Source organism: Phocoena phocoena, chromosome 1 (assembly GCF_963924675.1).
Source record: "Phocoena phocoena chromosome 1, mPhoPho1.1, whole genome shotgun sequence".
Lineage (NCBI taxonomy): Eukaryota > Metazoa > Chordata > Mammalia > Artiodactyla > Phocoenidae > Phocoena > Phocoena phocoena.
In genome coordinates, this window is record NC_089219.1 from 47,116,820 (window position 1) to 47,135,613 (window position 18,794).

An 18,794-nucleotide genomic window follows, 5' to 3' on the forward strand; every position below is an offset into this window, starting at 1 on the left:
ACATAGTTGCAAAAATCCTCAACAAAATACTAGCAAACAGAATTCAACAGCACATTAAAAGGATCGTACACCATGATCAATTGGGGTATATTCCAGCAATGCAAGGATTCTTCAATATACCCAAATCAATCAATGTGATACACCATATTAACAAATTGAAGGAGAAAAGCCATATGATCATCTCAATAGATGCAGAGAAAGCTTTCAACAAAATTCAACGCCCATTTATGATAAAAACACTATAGAAATTAGGCATAGAGAGAACTTTCCTCAGCATAATCAAGGGCATATATGACAAACCCACAGCCAACATCATCCTCAATGGTGAAAAACTGAAACCATTTCCACTAAGATCAGGAACAAGACAAGTTTGCCCACTCTCACCACGCTTATTCAACATAGATTTGGAAGTTTTAGCCACAGCAATCAGAGAAGAAAAGGAAATAAAAGGAATCCAAATCGGAAAAGAAGAAGTAAAGCTGTCACTATTTGCATATGACATGATACTACACATAGAGAATCCTAAAGAAGCTACCAGAAAACTACTAGAGCTAATCAATGAATTTGGTAGAGTAGTAGGATACAAAATTGAGGTGCCGAAATCTCTGGCATTCCTATACACTAATGATGAAAAATCTTAAAGTGAAATCAAGAAAACTTTCCCATTTATCACTGCAACATAAAGAATAAAATATCTAGGAATAAACCTACCTAAGGAGACAAAAGACCTGTATGCAGAAAATTATAAGACACTGATGAAAGAAATTAAAGATGATACAAATAGATGGAGAGATATACCATGTTCTTGGATTGGAAGAGTCAACATTGTGAAAATGACTCTACTACCCAAAGCAATCTACAGATTCAATGCAATCCCTATCAAACTACCACTGGCATTTTTCACAGAACTAGAACAAAAAAATTCACAATTTGTATGGAAACACAAAAGACCCTGAATAGCCAAAGCAATCTTGAGAATGAAACACGGAGCTGGAGGAATCAGGCTCCCTGACTTCAGACTATACTACAAAGCTACAGTAATAAAGATAGTATGGTACTGGCACAAAAGCAGAAAGATAGATCAATGGAACAGGATAGAAGCCCACAGATAAATCCACACACATATGGTCACCTTATCTTTGATAAAGGAGGCAGGAATGTACAGGGGATAAAGGACAGCCTCTTCAATAAGTGGTGCTGGGAAAACTGGACAGGTACATGTAAAAGTATGAAATTAGATCACTCCCTAACACCATACACAAAAAAAGCTCAAAATGGATTAAAGACCTAAATGTAAGGCCAGAAACTATCAAATTCTTAGAGGAAAACATAGGCAGAAGACTCTATGACATAAATCACAGCAAGATTCTTTTCCACCCACCTCCTAGAGAAATGGAAATAAAAATAAACGGGCCTAATGAAACTTCAAAGCTTTTGCACAGTAAAGGAAACCATAAACAAGACTAAAAGACAACCCTCAGAATAGGAGAAAATATTTGCAAATGAAGCAACTGACAAAGGCTTAATCTCCAAAATTTACAAGCAGCTCATGCAGCTCAATATCAAAAAAACAAACAACCCAATCCAAAAGTGAGCAGAAGACTTAAATAGACATTTCTCCAAAGAAGATATACAGACTGCCAACAAACACATGAAAGAATGCTCAACATCACTAATCATTAGAGAAATGAAAATTAAAACTACAGTGAGATATCATCTCACACCAGTCAGAATGGCCATCATCAAAAACTCTAGAAACAATAAATGCTGGAGAGGGTGTGGAGAAAAGGGAACCCTCTTGTACTGCTGGTGGGAATGTGAATTGGTACAGCCACTATGGAGAACAGTATGGAGGTTCCTTAAAAAACTACACATAGAACTACCATATGACCCAGCAATCCCACTACTGGGCATATACCCTGAGAAAACCATAATTCAAAAAGAGTCATGTACCAAAATGTTTGTTGCAGCTCTATTTACAATAGCCCAGAGGGAAACAACCTAACTGTCCATCATCAGATGAATGGATAAAGAAAATGTGGCACATATATACAATGGACTATTACTCAGCCATAAAAAGAAACGAAATTGAGCTCTTTGTAATGAGGTGGATGGACCTAGAGTCTGTCATACAGAGTGAAGTAAGTCAGAAAGAGAAAGACAAATACCATATGCTAACACATATATATGGAATTTAAGAAAAAAACTGTCATGAAGAACCTAGGGGTAAGACAGGAATAAAGACCCAGACCTACTAGAGAATGGACTTGAGGATATAGGGAGGGGAACGGTAAGCTGTGACAAAGCGAGAAAGTGGCATGGACATATATACACTACCAAACGTAAAATAGATAGCTAGTGGGAAGCAGCCGCATAGCACAGGGAGATCAGCTCGGTGCTCTGTGACCATCTAGAGGGTTGAGATAGGGAGGATGGGAGGGAGGGAGATGCAAGAGGGAAGAGATATGGGAACATATGTATAGGTATTACTGATTCGTTTTGTTATAAAGCAGAAACTAACACACCATGTAAAGCAATTATACTCCAATAAAGTTGTTTAAAAAAAAAAGAAAGCTGGAGTAGCAGTTATAACAGAGAAAATAGACTTTAAAATAAAGACTGTTATGAGAGCAAGGACGGAGGCTAAATAATGATCAATGGATCAATCCAAGAAAAAGATATAACAATGGTAACTATTTATGCACCCAATATAGGAGCACCTCAATACATAAGGCAGATGTTAACTGCCATAAAAGCGGAAATCGATAGTGACACAATAATAGTGGGGACTTTAAAACCCCACTTTCACCAATGGACAGATCATGCAAAATGAAAACAAATAACAAAACATAAGCTTTAAATGATACATTAAACACGATGGACTTAATTGATAGTTATAGGTCATTCCATCCAAAACCAACAGAATACACTTTCTTCTCAAGTGCTCATGGAACATTCTCCAGGATAGATCATATCTTGGTTCACAAATTAAGTCCTGGTAAATTTAAGAAAATTGAAATCATATCAAGTATCTTTTCTGACCACAACACTATGAGATTAATTACAGGATAAAAACTGTAAAAAATACAAACATATGGAGGCTAAACAATATGCTACTGAATAACAAAGAGATCACTGAAGAAATAAAAGAGGAAATAAAAAAATACCTAGAAACAAATTACAATGAAAACACGACTACCCAAAACCTATGGGATGCAGCAAAAGTAGTTCTAAGAGTGAAATTTATAGCAATATAATGAAACCTCAAGAAACAAGAACAATCTCAAATAAACAACCAAAACTTACACCTAAAGCAATTAGAGAAAGAAGAACAACAACAAAAAAAAAACCAAAGTTAGCAGAAGGAAAGAAATTGTAAGGATCAGATCAGAAATACATGAAAAAGAAATGAAGGAAACAATAGCAAAGATCAATAAAATTAAAAGCTGATTCCTTGAGAAGGTAAACAAAATTGATAAACCATTAACCAGACTCATCAGGAAAAAAACGGAAGAGACTCAAATCAATAGAATTAGAAATGAAAACGGAGAAGTAACACCTGACACTGCAGAAATACAAAGGACCAAGAGAGATTACTACCAGCAACTCCATGCCAATAAAATGGACAGCCTGGTAGAAACGGATAAATTCTTAGAAAAACACAACTTTCTGAGACTGAACCAGGAAGATATAGAAAATACAAGCAGACCAATCACAAGCACTGAAATTGAGACTGTGATTAAAAATCTTCTAACAAACTAAAGCCCAGGACCAGATGGCTTCACAGATGATTCTATCAAACATTTAGAGAAGAGCTAACACCTATCTTTCTCAAACTCTTCCAAAATATAGCAGAGACAGGAGCACTCCCTAACTCATTCTACGAGGACACCAAAACCAGACCAAGATGCCACAAAGAAAGAAAATTACAGGCTAATATCACTGATGAATGTAGATGCAAAAATCCTCAACAAAATACTAACAAACAGAATCCAACAGCACATTAAAAGGATCATACATCATGATCAAGTGGGATTTATCCCAGGAATGCAAGGATTATTCAATATATGCAAATCAATCAAAGTGATACACCATATTAACAAATTGAAGGAGAAAAACCATATTCATCTCAAAAGATGCAAAAACGGCTTCAACAAAATTCAACACCCAATTATGATAAAATCTCACCAGAAAGTAGGCATAGAGGCAACATACCTCAACATAATAAAGGCCATATATGACAAATCCACAGCCAACATCATTCTCAATGGTGAAAAACTGAAACCATTTCCATTAAGATCAGGAACATGACAAGGCTGTCCAATCTCACCAGTATTATTCAACAGAGTTCTGGAAGTTTTATACACAGCAATCAGAGAAGAAAAGGAAATAAAAGGAATCCAAATCGGAAAAGAAGAAGTAAAGCTGTTTGTCACTGTTTGCAGATGACATGATACTATACATAGAGAATCCTAAAGATGCTACCAGAAAACTACTAGAGCTAATCAATGAATTTAGTAGAGTAGTAGGATACAAAAGTAAGGTGCAGAAATCTCTTGCATTCCTGTACAATAATGATGAAAAATCTGAAAGGGAAATCAAAGAAACACTCCTATTTACCATTGCAACAAAAAGAATAAAATACCTAGGAATAAACCTACCTAAGATGACAAAAGACCTGTATGCAGAAAGTTATAAGACACTGATGAAAGAAATTAAAGATGATACAAATAGATGGAGAGATATACCATGTTCTTGGAATGGAAGAATCAACATTGTGAAAATGACTATACTCCAAAGCAATCTACAGATTCAATGCAATTCCTGTGAAACTACCAATGGGATTTTTCTCAGAACTAGAAAAAAATATTTCACAATTTGTATGGAAACACAAAAGACCCTGAATAGCCAAAGGAATCTTGAGAAAGAAAAATGGAGCTGGGGGAATCAGGCTCCTGGGCTTCAGACTATACTACAAAGCTACAGTAATAAAGATAGTATGGTACTGGCGCAAAAACAGAAATATAGATCAATGGAACACGATAGAAAGCCCAGAGATAAACCCACACATGTATGGTCACCTTATTTTTGATAAAGGAGGCAAGAATATACAATGGAGAAAAGACAGCCTCTTCAATAAGTGGTGCTGGGAAACCAGGACAGCTACATGTAAAAGAATGAAATTAGAACACTCCCTAACACCATACACAAAAATAAACTCAAAATGGATTAAAGAACTAAAGTTAAGTCCAGACACTATAAAACTCTTAGAGGAAAACATAGGCAGAACACTCTATGACATAAATCACAGCAAGATCCTTTTTGACCCAGCTCCTAGAGAAACGGAAATAAAAACAAAGATAAACAAATGGGACCTAATGAAACTTCAAAGTTTTGCACAGCAAAGGAAACCACAAACAAGACAATCAGACAACTCTCAGAATTGGAGAAAATATTTGCAAATGAACAAACTGACAGAGGATTAACCTCCAAAATTTACAAGCAGCTCATGCAACTCAATATCAAAAAACAAAAAACCCAATCCTAAAATGGGAAGAAGACCTAAATAGACATTTCTCCAAAGAGTATATACAGATTGCCAACAAACACATGAAAGAATTCTCAACGTCACTAATCATTAGAGAAATGCAAATCAAAACTACAAAATTACAACTACTACAAAAACTAACTCACCCCAGTCAGAGTGGCCATCATCAAAATATCTACAAAAAGTAAATGCTGGAGAGGGTGTGGAGAAAAGGGAACCCTCTTACACTCTTGTTGGGAATGTAAATTGATACAGTCACTGTGGAGAACAGTAGGGAGGTTCCATAAAGAACTAAAAATAGAACTATCATATGACCCAGCAATCCCACTACTGAGCATATACCCTAAGAAAACCATAATTCAAAAAGAGTCATGTTGGGGCTTCCTTGGTGGCACAGTGGTTGAGAATCTGCCTGCTAATGCAGGGGACACGGGTTCAAGCCCTGGTCTGGGAGGATCCCACATGCTGCGGAGCAACTAGGCCCGTGAGCCACAACTGAGCCTGTGCATCTGGAGCCTGTGCTCCGCAACAAGAGAGGCCGCCATAGTGAGAGGCCCATGCACCACAATGAAGTGTGGTCCCTGCTTGCCACAACTAGAGAAAGTCCTTGCACAGAAATGAAGACACAACACAGCAAAAATAAATTAATTAATTAATAAACTCCTGCCCCCAACATCTTTAAAAAAGAAAAAAAGAGTCATGTACCACAATGTTCAGTGCACCTCTATTTAAAATAGCCAGGACATGGAAGCAACCTAAGTTTCCATCTACAGATGAATGGATAAAGAAGATGTGGCACATATATAGAATGGAATATTACTCAGCCATAAAAGGAAACGAAATTGCATTATTTGTAGTGAGGTGGATGGACCTAGAATCTGTCATACAGAGTGAAGTAAGACAGCAAGAGAAAAAAAAATACCATATGCTAACACATATATATGAAATCTAAAAAAAAAAAAAGTTTCTGAGGAACCTAGAGGCAGGACAGGCATCAAGACGCAGATGTTGAGAATAGACTTGAGGACAAGGGGAAGTGGAAGTGTAAGCTGAGACGAAGAGAGAGAGTGGCATGGACTTATATATACACTACCAAATGTAAAATAGATAGCTAGTGGGAAGCAGCCACATAGCACAGGGAGATCAGCTCGGTGCTTTGTGACCACCTAGGGAGGGTGGGAGGGAGATGCAAGAGGGAGGAGATATGGGGATATATGTATATGTATAGCTGATTCACTTTGTTATAAAGCATAAACTAACACACCATTGTAAAGCAATTATACTCCAATAAAGATGTTAAAAAAAAAAAAAGGTACATCCTACTGATGGCAGTCCTGTGGGTGGGAGGGGCGCATAATCTGTAGATCCTGGATCCCAGACTCAAACTATTTCTTGAATCTCAGTGGCATTCTAACACCTGCCTTAACTCTCTCCTCCTCATTTCTTATCTAGTCTCCTGTCCTACCACCTTACAGCTGCTGGCTGGACCCACTTCAGTTGGGCCCATTAGCTGTGCAGCACTCTTTTCGTAAAGGGAGTGCCTGGTACATAAATATCTTGCCTGTCTGAAGATATCCATGGCACTGAGCACCTTAAGGATCAAGACTATGCCATCTCCATGTTTTTGTGCTCACTGGGTGAAAGAGCTAATGAACTAAGGCATGCTCAGTAGGTGCCTTGACTACCTACAAATCCATTTGCATCCGAGATAGCAAAGACAATCAAATTCTGAATTTCTACTTTGAAGAATTCATCCCCCAATAGTAAATTTGATCTTTAAAAGTAATTATTCCAGTATCACAGGTGAGCACTAATAAAATACATTTGATAATAATAATCCAAGCCATTTTTTGGCCATCCAGAGCCAAAAGTTATTGTGGTAGGAGGATACTACATGCGATTTGAAGTGGATGACCAGAATTGCCCCTTGCTAGGAATTATATGTCTGGGGCCAGACATATAATTGCCTGAGCTTTATTTTTGTCATCTGTAGGGTGGGTGGGACCACTGCATTGCTGTTCATAGAGTTTTGCAATGTCCTAAAAATGGGGGTCAAAATCACCATCATCATTCCTCACACAGTTGTTTTGTGACTCCTTAAAATTTTTTTTTTTGCAGTACGCAGGCCTCTCACTGTTGTGGCCTCTCCCGTTGCGGAGCACAGGCGCCAAACGCACAGGCCCAGTGGCCATGGCTCACGGGCCCAGCTGCTCCGCAACATGTGGGATCTTCCCGGACCGGGGCACCAGCCCGTGTCCCCTGCATCGGCAGGTGGACTCTCAACCACTGCGCCACCAGGGAAGCCCTATGAATCCTTAACATTTTAAATGCAATATTGGTAGCTCATGGACCATTTCAATTGACGTGGCATAAGTAGTTAGAGAAGGCTTAGGGGTTTGTTTGAAAGAGTAAAGACCTTAGTTTCAAACAGGTTTTAATCCTGATTTCAGAATCTTAAATTGTGTGTCTTCAGACAGGTACCTAATTTCTCTAGTCTCATTTCTATCACATGTTATAAAAATACTAATTTTACTAGATTATGAAATTTTAAAAGTAGTCAGTATATGTTTACGGAACCGTCTTTCCTGATCAACTCCTCTTTCTGATCAATATCTCTTTTTCAACCTAATAAAGAAATCTAAGGAGTGTGTTTTCAGCAATTTTTATGAAAGACATTTATTAGGCTATAAAAAACAATGTTAATATTTTTACCCACTTGTTGGGGACATGGTGTTCTATGATTTTTTTTTTATGGGTAAGCTTGTTTTCCTTCATCTTTTTTTCCTCTACTACACTCGAAGTCAGCCCAAATATGGTAACAGTAAATCATTCAGATTGGGTTAATACATGTTGTTATAGGTTTAGATACCTCTCAGTCCCCTTGCTCATCTCTGAGACAGAGAGGGAAGTAGCCAGACCTTCATTAGAATCATTGCTTTGCACATTGAACCCTTGAGTGCCACGTAATATGATCTCTATTTTCCTTACCTTTCAGAGCTCTGGCTCCAGAGAAACCACAGCTCTGTTGGTTTTTGTGCAACAGACCACAATGATGTTTTTTAACTTCGCTTAATTTTCCTTCCATCTGTTTTATTCTCCAGAAGGCACTTGTTGCTTCTCCATCTCCCGTCATTGAATTCCAAGCTTGGTAGGTTTGTTTCTTTCCTTCTTCAGTTGGGCCAAAATGCCTCCTCTGCATGTGGCTTTGACCTGTCTTGTGGACTCATCTTCCTGGACTCTAGGCCATGATTCTCTTGAGATCGCTGAAGTTTTATAATTTCATTTATGGTCATGTGGTGGTTTCCCAAATGATGAAAACTTATTTTTTAAATCAGCTTTGAAAATGTTCCATCTTGAGGTAAATTTCATAAAATGCCATAAGAACTGAGATTTCAGTTGCCTAATCTTTCTCTTTTATACTACATAACCAGTGATCTACCCAAAGCACGAGAGGCTATATTAGAACCTGTTCAGAATAATTCCTTTAAAGGAAGCAACTTAAATTGCTACAAGCTCTCTGGGCACCGTGATCTTGAATACAAATATGGGTTGGGTCAATATTGAGAGAAATTCCAATGTGTGGATATCTCAGTTAATAGAAGTGGTGTGGTATAGTTCAGTGGTCTCCAGACCATGGCACATTTGATGCCAGGAGCATAAAAATTGCTTAAGGCGGTTCACAGCAGTAAATAACATTGAAGCACACAGTGAGAAAATCATTTCATTTTCTGTTCTCTGTAATAATTATCAGGGACCATCTCTCAGTATGTAACTGGTCTTGAACACCTTGCTGGAATTTCCTAATCCCTCTTTTTAACTCAGAGAGAAAAAAGGCATCAAACTCAGAACCTCAACAGAAAACAAGAGCATATAGCTAGAATTTAGTAATGTTGCTTAGTTTAATTGTAGTTTGCATGGTTGCCTTTTACCTTTTATGATTGCCTTTGTGCTGCACTGATTTTCTATTCGTAATAGTAATATAAAGTGTCCTTATAAAACATATTTATGTGAGTAAAAAATATGAGCCAATTCAAAGTAAAATACATAAAAATACTAGTATAAGTGGTACACATATATAGTAAAGATATTGAAAGTGACACACAAATGACTGAAGTTAGGAAAATGTCATTACGGTTGAATGGATGTGAATTGGCACGCAACCAGAGACCTGATTTTAATCCTACCTCTCCTGCTTGTTACCCATATTTGTAATATGGTAGTATTTGTAAATAACTTACTCATTTACTCAGAGCCTGTGTTTCCTCACCTTTAAAACAGGGGGAAAGATCTACTCTATAAGATTATTTAAAAATAAAATATGATAATATATGAGTCCAGCCTAGTACCTGATACAGAGTAGAAACTCAATAACTGGTATCTTTCTTTTCCCTTTTATTATTGCTTTACACTTGTAACTAAAGAAAAAAAATAAAGTATTGACTAAGGATAATAGAACTATGTACCCTTTCCTAGACAGTTAATATATATTTTAGTGAGTTACAAAAATATGTTGCTGTCATTGCAACATGGACCTACTGTTGACTGCTAATTACAACTCAAAAAGCATAGGAAAAATTCTTAAGCAAGAGTTGCTGAGGAAAAGGCAGTGTGAAGTTTCCCATTTGAGTCATGTGACCCACCTCCACTGTTAAGGGCTTCCTTCTGCAACACCTCCCTTTACATCCAAAAGGTACCTCTGGAGCACTTCCTGTCTCAGAGTGGCACAGTCAGTCACCCAGATCTGCAAACCAGAAAGCTGAGGGACAGGGTTGCTCCCCACTCTTCTTTCTCTCTCTCTCTCCCTCTCTCTCTCCAGCTCTCTCTCCCTCTCTCCACCTGTTTCTACCTCTCTCCCTCCCTCCATCCTCTACAATCCTAGGCATATTCCATTATCAAGTTCTGTCTCATTAACCTTCTAAATACCCTTCACACTGATTCTATATCCACCACTTTCTCCTTAATCTATGTCTTGCCCATGGCAGTAATTTCCTAGAAGATCTACCATATTCCAATCTCTCCACCTCATTCTACCTTTCCCCCTCTAGGTTCTCCCAATCCTTCAAATGTTATATAAGATATGTTCCCTGCCTTCTCAAGTCTTATCACAAGCTACCTTCCCCTATTTCACCATCATCCATCCTTTATACACATTATGCTTCCTCTTGGCAAGCTCTATGTCCTTCCCATCTCTCTGCCCTAGTTCCCATTTAGCTACTATTCATCAGATCAGTGGTTCCTTCCTCTGCATAATCTTTCCTGATCTTTGTCCAAAACCTTCAATTAGGCCAAGGTTCTTGGTTGTACATTTTCTTTCCTTCATAACATTTATCTGTGGTTAAACTATATAAAAAATATTTGTTACTTTTCTCCCTACTAGACATAGTCCATGAGAGAATGATTATGCCTGGCTTTGCTCAGCCTTTGGTCCTCAGTACCTAATACAGTGACTGACACATAGTAAGTAATCAGTAAATATTTGTTGAATGAATGAATCAATTACTTGACCTCACCAAACTGGAATTTTTTTTGTTTTCATATTTTTAAAAAAATTTATTGTAGTAAAATGCACATAACATAAAATTTACCATTAGTAACATTTAGTATATTACACGGTTATGCAACCATCACCACTATCTAGTTCCAGAATATTTTCATCACCCCAAAATGAAACCCCATACCCATTAAGCACTCACTCCCTATTCCCTCTATCCCCAGACCATGGCAACCACTAATCTGTTTTCTGTCTCTATGAATTTGCTGACACTGGATAGTTCATATAATTAGGATCATCACCACATTGTTTTGCAGATGCCAATGGGAGTGTCTATCTCCCAATCTAGATTTACCTTTATCATTTCATAACCTATCAAGTAGCATGATGCCTTGCATGTATGGAATAAATGCTTCCTGAAATGAGTGTTTTTTTCTTTTCTAACTTATCATGCCAAAATATACACAAAATATATTTTTAGTGCTGAAAGTAAAGATTCTGCTGTATTTTCCTAGGAGGAAATTGAACTGAAGAAATATAGTACATTTAATGCTTTAGTTTTTATTATTGTATTGTATACCCAATTTACTTCCAAAAATAGTTTTGAAGCCAAAAGACAATATGATTCTGGGAAATTTAATAAGATATTAAAACAGAAATAGAGTATCAAAAACTATTAAGGCAAAACGGGAAACAAATCTATTAACCACTTATGCCAATAGATAATTACCACAATTAAGGACATCACTGAGCTTTCTGCAAATGAATGTAAGAGTAAAAAATATTATTATATGATCTTGCAAAGAATCATATCTATTTTAAACAGTGATAATTTCCTTTAATGATTCCAAAAGAAATATGCAATTTACTTTTTCATTCCTAAGTATTTATAAGTTATGAACTTGGGTTAGCAACGACTTTGCAGAATGGATTTAAAGGTAAATAGTTTTTAGCTCTACTTTCTAGGGGTTAAAGTTAGTATCTCTTCCATAAGGACATTCATGATGAGGTATCCACTAGTGCTAAAAGCTTAAGAGTCCATGCACGAACCTGGTGGAGATATTTACTTACTCAGACATCAAATCTCTATTCTATAAGCTTGTCAGACAAGCCACAATTCAAAGTTATTCCAGAGTAGCTAGTTTGCTAAGCTGAGCAATTTTGAAAATACCCACTTTCAATCACAGCAGTGGGCATAGTTTGGAAATGGGTTTCTACGAAGGCTGGTTTGAACTGCAGGTCAAGCAGAGTGACGTGTGATCATTTATATATAGGCAACATGATCATTTGTCATTATTTTGCATCACCTGGCAAAGACTGAGTCCAAAATAGTCCACCTGTTAGACATTATATTTTGATCAAAAATCAGATCACGTACACTGGTGCTTGATTGGAAAATTTACCCATGAGTCTGCAAAAATGGAGTACAGTTAAAGCTATTTTCTGTATTTGCAAAACACAGACCTTCCTTTTCTGTAGCTTGGCAGAATGCAAACTTAATGGAAGGTTCTCGTGGGAAACTTTCAGATTTGTTAAGCATTTGATGTTAACTAAAAGCACTCTGAGTCAATTGAGAGGAGCTGTAACAGACCAAATTAGAGTTTCTGGTGTACTTAGGAACAATTGCAAGGTTATTTTAGGGAAGCTGGTCTGTAAGGTTTCCTGATTTCTTTTGTCAGCACATCACCCCAGCCTTAGGGTTGGATTAAATTAAGGCCCTCCATGCTTGCTTCCCCTCCCATCCTGAGAATGATGGTAAAGGTCATAGCCACTAAAGCCACAGGGGCCTCAATGACATCCTATTTTAGTGTTAGAATTCCAAGAAGGCTTTTGTTAAAATAAACATCAAGCACTTTTAAATAAACTAAACTGATTATTAGCTGACATACTTTTTTTTCCCTCTTGAGAATGATCCATTGAAATCCAAGTCAAATGCATCCATACATTCAACAAGTATTTACTGAGCAGACCCACTAAGTGGCAGGTACTTTATTTGGGGCTAGCAATTCAATGATAAAGACTGACAAGGTCAGGACATTTAAGGAACTTACATCCTAGATGAGTCATGCATTCACTTAGTCATTGAAGATACATTCGCTGAGTATCTACTATGTTCTAGGCACTGCTCAGCCCATTAGAAAATATCACTGAACAAACTGGAACAAGCCTGCATTCCACTAGGAAGGGTCAGATAATAAGTAATAAATATAATTAATAATTAAATATAGTATGATGGAAGATGATAAGTGCTATGGAATCAAGAAAAAAATGGCAATCAGGAGAACAATATTAAATAAGGTGCTCAAGGTTGGGCTTACTGAGGAGGTGCTATTTGAACAAAGACTTAAAGGAGTTGGGGAAGTGGGCCATGCTGACAAGGAGCAAAGAGAATTCCAGGCAGTGGGAACTGCCAGTGGAAAAGCTCTATGACAGAGGCAAGCCTGGTACATTTGAGGAACTGCAAAACAGGCCAGCGTGAGTGGAGTGGAATGGAGTGAACAAGGTGGAAAGTGGTAGGAAATGAGATTAGAAAATAAGCAGAGCCAGGTAGGAAACTGAAGGGGCAAGTGGTAATTCATACAAAGCCTTGTAAGCCATTGAAAGGACTTGGGCTTTTATTCTTCGTGAAATGCAAATCAGAGGAGGGTTTGATCTGATTTGTATTTTTCAAGGATAAGTCTAGCTTCTATGTTGGGAGTATACCTTAGGGACTATCAAGGCTCAAAGCACAGAGAACTATTAGGAAGCTACTGGAGGAATCTTGGCTAGGGGCCAGGATGGTTTAGACCAGAATGGTAGCATTGAAGGTGGTGAGAAATAATCAAGTTCTAGAAGTATTTTAAAGGTAGAGCCAACAGATTTCCTGATGGATTGAATGTGAGATGGGAAATAAAGACACTTGCCTTCATTCATCCAACTACTCTTTCATTCCTTGACTCATTCCTTCACTCACCTATTAATTTACTCAGCAAGAAGTAGCTGAACCCTTTTGTGGCAGGCACTGACAGTATGGAGGTAATGCACTGTCTTAGCTCTCAAGATGTTCACAGTCTAATGGAGAAGACAGGCTTAAAAACAAAATGTGCTATAATAGATATATGGAACCAAAGAGAGAATGATCAGTTCTGCTCAGAAAAATCAGGAATTTAGGCACAAAGGAAGAGACATTTGAGTTAGGTCTTAAAGGAGGAGTGGGCATTTGTCAGCTTGTTAAAGCTGGGGAAAGCATCCCAGGCAGAGGGAACTACAGACAAAGAGGCAGGAGACAGTTTCACAAATTTGAAAATCCAAAAGTACTTTGGAGTGGCTGGTACACAGGGCACAAAGGTGAGGATGTAGAACAAAAAGGCTGGAGAGAGACATGGTATCCAATTTCAGATGAACTTAGACATCAGGCTAAACATGGTGGCCACTTTCCTTTTGGTGATGAGAAGTCATAGTAGAGGTTTAAGTAATGGAGTGGCATGGCCAGATTTGTGTTTTAGGAAAATCATTAATTTAATAGGACAAATGCATTGGAAATGTTTATAGAAAGTTATTAACAGCATAGAAGGGCTTAGTAATTTTGTGAGAACAAGTTTGGAAAAAATACAGAATCATAAACCTTTTTAACTGTGTATTAGTCAGAGTTCTCTAGAGTAATAGAACCAATAGGTTCTATTACACACACACACACACACCACACACACACACACACACACACACGTATATATGTAATATATGCATATACATATCTCTTTGTATGTCTCTTTATAGATGATATATTTTTATATATCTTGATATTATATATACACATATACATATCTATACATGGCTCATGCTATTATGAGGCTGTGAAGTCCCATGATCTATCATTTACAAGCTAGAGATTCAGAGAATTGGTGGCGTAATTTGTAGTCTAAGTCTGAAGGCCTGAGAACCATCATCACCAGTAATATAAGCTCCAGTCCGAAGGTCAAAGAAGACTGATGTCCCAGCTCTGCAATTAGGCAGAGAGAGAGAACTCTCCCTTTCTCTTTTGGTTCTATTCAGGTCCTCAAAGGATTGGATGATGCCCACCCACATGGAGAGGGCAATCTGTTTTACTTAGTCTACCTATTCAAATGCTAATCTCATTGGAAACATACCTATAGACACATTCAGAAATAATGTTTGACCAAATATGTGGGCACCCTGTGGCCCAGTAAGGTTGATACATAACATTAACTATAATACCCCATCACTAAGATACATATCAATTAGCAATAAGAGCAAAATTATTTCATCCTGAAATATAAAGCTGCCTTCTCTCAGAAAACTGGAAATGTCCACTTTAATCCTAGCAGTGAGCCATTTTTTGACATTTATAACATGAAAGGCTCTGTTGTAAGTTGACTTTGTAAGACACAACAGTAATGTGTTGCTCCCCTCCAAAGGCATGTAAATGTAAAAACAGGTTCTGGAAACTGACAGGTCTGGATATAAGTCCCAGAGTATTTTCTTATGAGTTCAGTGTTCCTCCAAGTATGGTTTCCAACCAATTTGGAATAAAATGCACATAGGAGTCCCAGTTGAAACTTACTAAATCAGAATCTTTGCATGCAGAGCCCCAGAAACATTATTTATCGACACTCCATTCATGGTTATACACAGTAGAATAGCTATGCAACCTCAGGTGGTCTATTTCTCTGGCCTCAGTTTCCTCATCCACCTAATGAGTATGACACTACTGTGTATCTCACAGGTTGTAGAGAGGAGTAAATGAGACAACTTTTTGCAAGATTTAGCACAATTCCTAGAATCTACTGGGCAGTTGATAAATAATCTATAATCAAGTAACTAAAATACAAAGTTAAATATTGTTAGTATTGTAATGGTGCAACAGCAACAACAAAAAATATAATTATAGAACTGATGAGACAGAGTTCAGTTTGGAAATGAGGAGAGCTTGAAGAGGTGTCATAGAAGGTTCCAATCTTGGTTCATGTTCCTTATGCCTGCAACATCCTTCCTCACTTTCTGTACTGATGAATAACTTCTAATCTGACACCAAACCCATTCTGATCAATATGGCCAAATAAGAAGATGTGGAGCTCACCTCTTCCCATGAACACGTGAAAAATACATCCACATATGGAACAATTCTCACTGTAAACCAACTGGAATCTGGCAGAAGGACTCCTAGAAAACAAAGGTGGTAAGAAAGATACATACATGATCAGATAGGAAGGGAAGAAAAGTAATTGGGTCAGGACTTTGGCCCCTGAGAGGAGACTCAGAGGAAAAGGGAGATTATACAGGCAGACATCTGCCTTGGGGAGTGAGCAGGTTGAGCCACAGATTGGGCGTTCCACTCCTGGGGTCTTATGCAGAGGAGACAAGCTCTCTTGACTAGTTGGAGAACAGCTCCAACAAATAGAAGGGCTGTAAGAAGCCTGGAGGAATGATTGCATGCTTGTTTGTCCCCAAGGCAGGGTGGAGAGAAGTCTGCTCCCATGATTGCCTCACTGTGCACCCTAGTTGGACCTGAGTGAAAGCTCTGGCCTCACTCACTTCACAGCATAGGGAGTCACTAGATCTGGGACTGCCAGGATCTGGGAAAAGAACTGAACTTGAGATGCAGCAATGACCGAGTCCTGGGGTGGAGCTTGGATAGGGCAGTGGTGGCCAATGTTGGCACTCACTCAAGCAGTGCCTTAGAAGCCACCCAGATCTCTGACAGCAGCCACTCTACCACAACTAAATTTCCAACACATGCTGAGAGTCCATGCAGGCCACCACCAGCCCAGCAGAGCAGCCCCACAACAAGGCTGGGGCAGTGGAGGCAGGGGGAAGTCATCAGCAAATGTCCCAGTGTGGGGAGAGGGAAAAAAAAAAAAAACACTTAAAGAAAACACAGCCAGCTTTAGCCAGACCCTCAAGGTTTCTGCTCTAGTAATTTGGGAACAGACGCTACCCATGACAGTGTGGTAACAGCCACTGAGCAGAGAGGAAGTCCTGCCTCACACTCAGTGCCAGCTCTAGCACCTCCATCTCCAGTTCCCACCTTTACCAAGGTGATAGCTGCCAGCAAACCCTGAGAAAAGACATGAATAGAGTCCACATCAAATCCAGGCCTCCCACCAAAGGCATTGCATACACACTGTCTGCATAGGGATGCTCCCACATGAGAACACTCCTTTAAGATCACTGTAGGTAAGTGTTTCACCTAAATTCATAGAATCAGAGAACATTAAGCAAAATTAAAAGGCAGAGGAACTACTCTCAACTGAAAGAGCAAGAGAAAATCACTGAAAAAATAATAAGACAAAAATAAATAATTTATCAGATGAAAAATTCAAAACATTAGTAATAAAAATGTTAATTAGGGAAAAGAATTAATCTAAACATGGATTATATCAAAAAGGAACCAGAAAATATAGAAAAGACTCAATCAGAAATAAACAATTCAATAGTTGAAATAAGAACCACACTAGAAAGAATGAATAACAGACTAAGTGTTACAGAAAAACACATAAGTGATCTGGAATATAGAATAATGGAAATCACCCAATTAGAACAGGCAGAAAGAAAAAAGAAATTTAATGAAAGCAATTTAATAGATCTGTATGATAACATTAAACATTCCAATATTGACATTATAGGGGTTTCAGAAACAGAAGAGAGAGAGAGGGGATCAAAAATGTATTTGAAGAAATTATGGCTGAAAACTTCCTAAACCTGAAGAAGGAAACACATATCCAGCTCCTGGAAGCACAGAAGGTCCCAAACAAGATGAGCCCAAACAGACTCACACCAAGATACAGAATAATTAAAATGGCAAAAGTTAAAAAGAGGTTTCACTCTCCCAGACTATACTACAAAACTACAGTAATCAAAACAGCATGATACTGGCACAAAAACAGAGATCAATGGAACAGAATAGAGAGCACTGAAATAAACCCACACAATTGACCCTATGGTCAATTAATCTATGACAAAGGAGGTAAGAATATACACCGGAGAAAAGACAGTCTCTTCAGCAAGTGGTGTTGGGAAAACTAAACTGCTACATGTAAAACAATGAGATTAGAAAATTTTCTCACATCATATATAAAAATAAATTCAAAATGGATTAAAGACCTAAATGTAAAACCTGAAACCATAAAACCCCTAGGAAAGAACAGAGGCAGAACACACTTTGACATAAATCCTAGCAATATTTTCTTGGATCTATCTCCTAAGGTAAAAGAAATAAAACAAAAATAAACAAATGAGATCTAATTAAACTTAAAAACTTTTGCACAGCAAAGGAAACCATCAACAAAATGAAAAGACAATCTATGGAATGGGAAAAAATATTTGCAAATGATATGACCAATAAGGGGTTAATATCTAAAATATAAAACAACTCATACAACTCAATATCAAAAACACAACCCAAACAAAAAATGGTCAGAAGACATATATAGACATTTTTCCAAAGAAGACATACAGACAGACAACAGACACATGAAAAGAGGCTTAACATTGCTAATTATTAGAGAAATGGAAATCAAAACCACCATGAGATATCACCTCACACCTGTTAAAATGGCTATCATCAAAAAGTCTGCAAGTAACAAATGTTGGAGAGGATGCAGATATAAGGGAACCCTTGTACACTACTGGTGAAAATGTAAGTTGGTTGAAGCAACAATGGAAACTAGTATGGAGTGTCCTCAAAAAACTAAAAATAGAACTATCCTATGATCTAGCAATTCTACTCCTGGGTATATATCCAGAAAAAAAACAAAA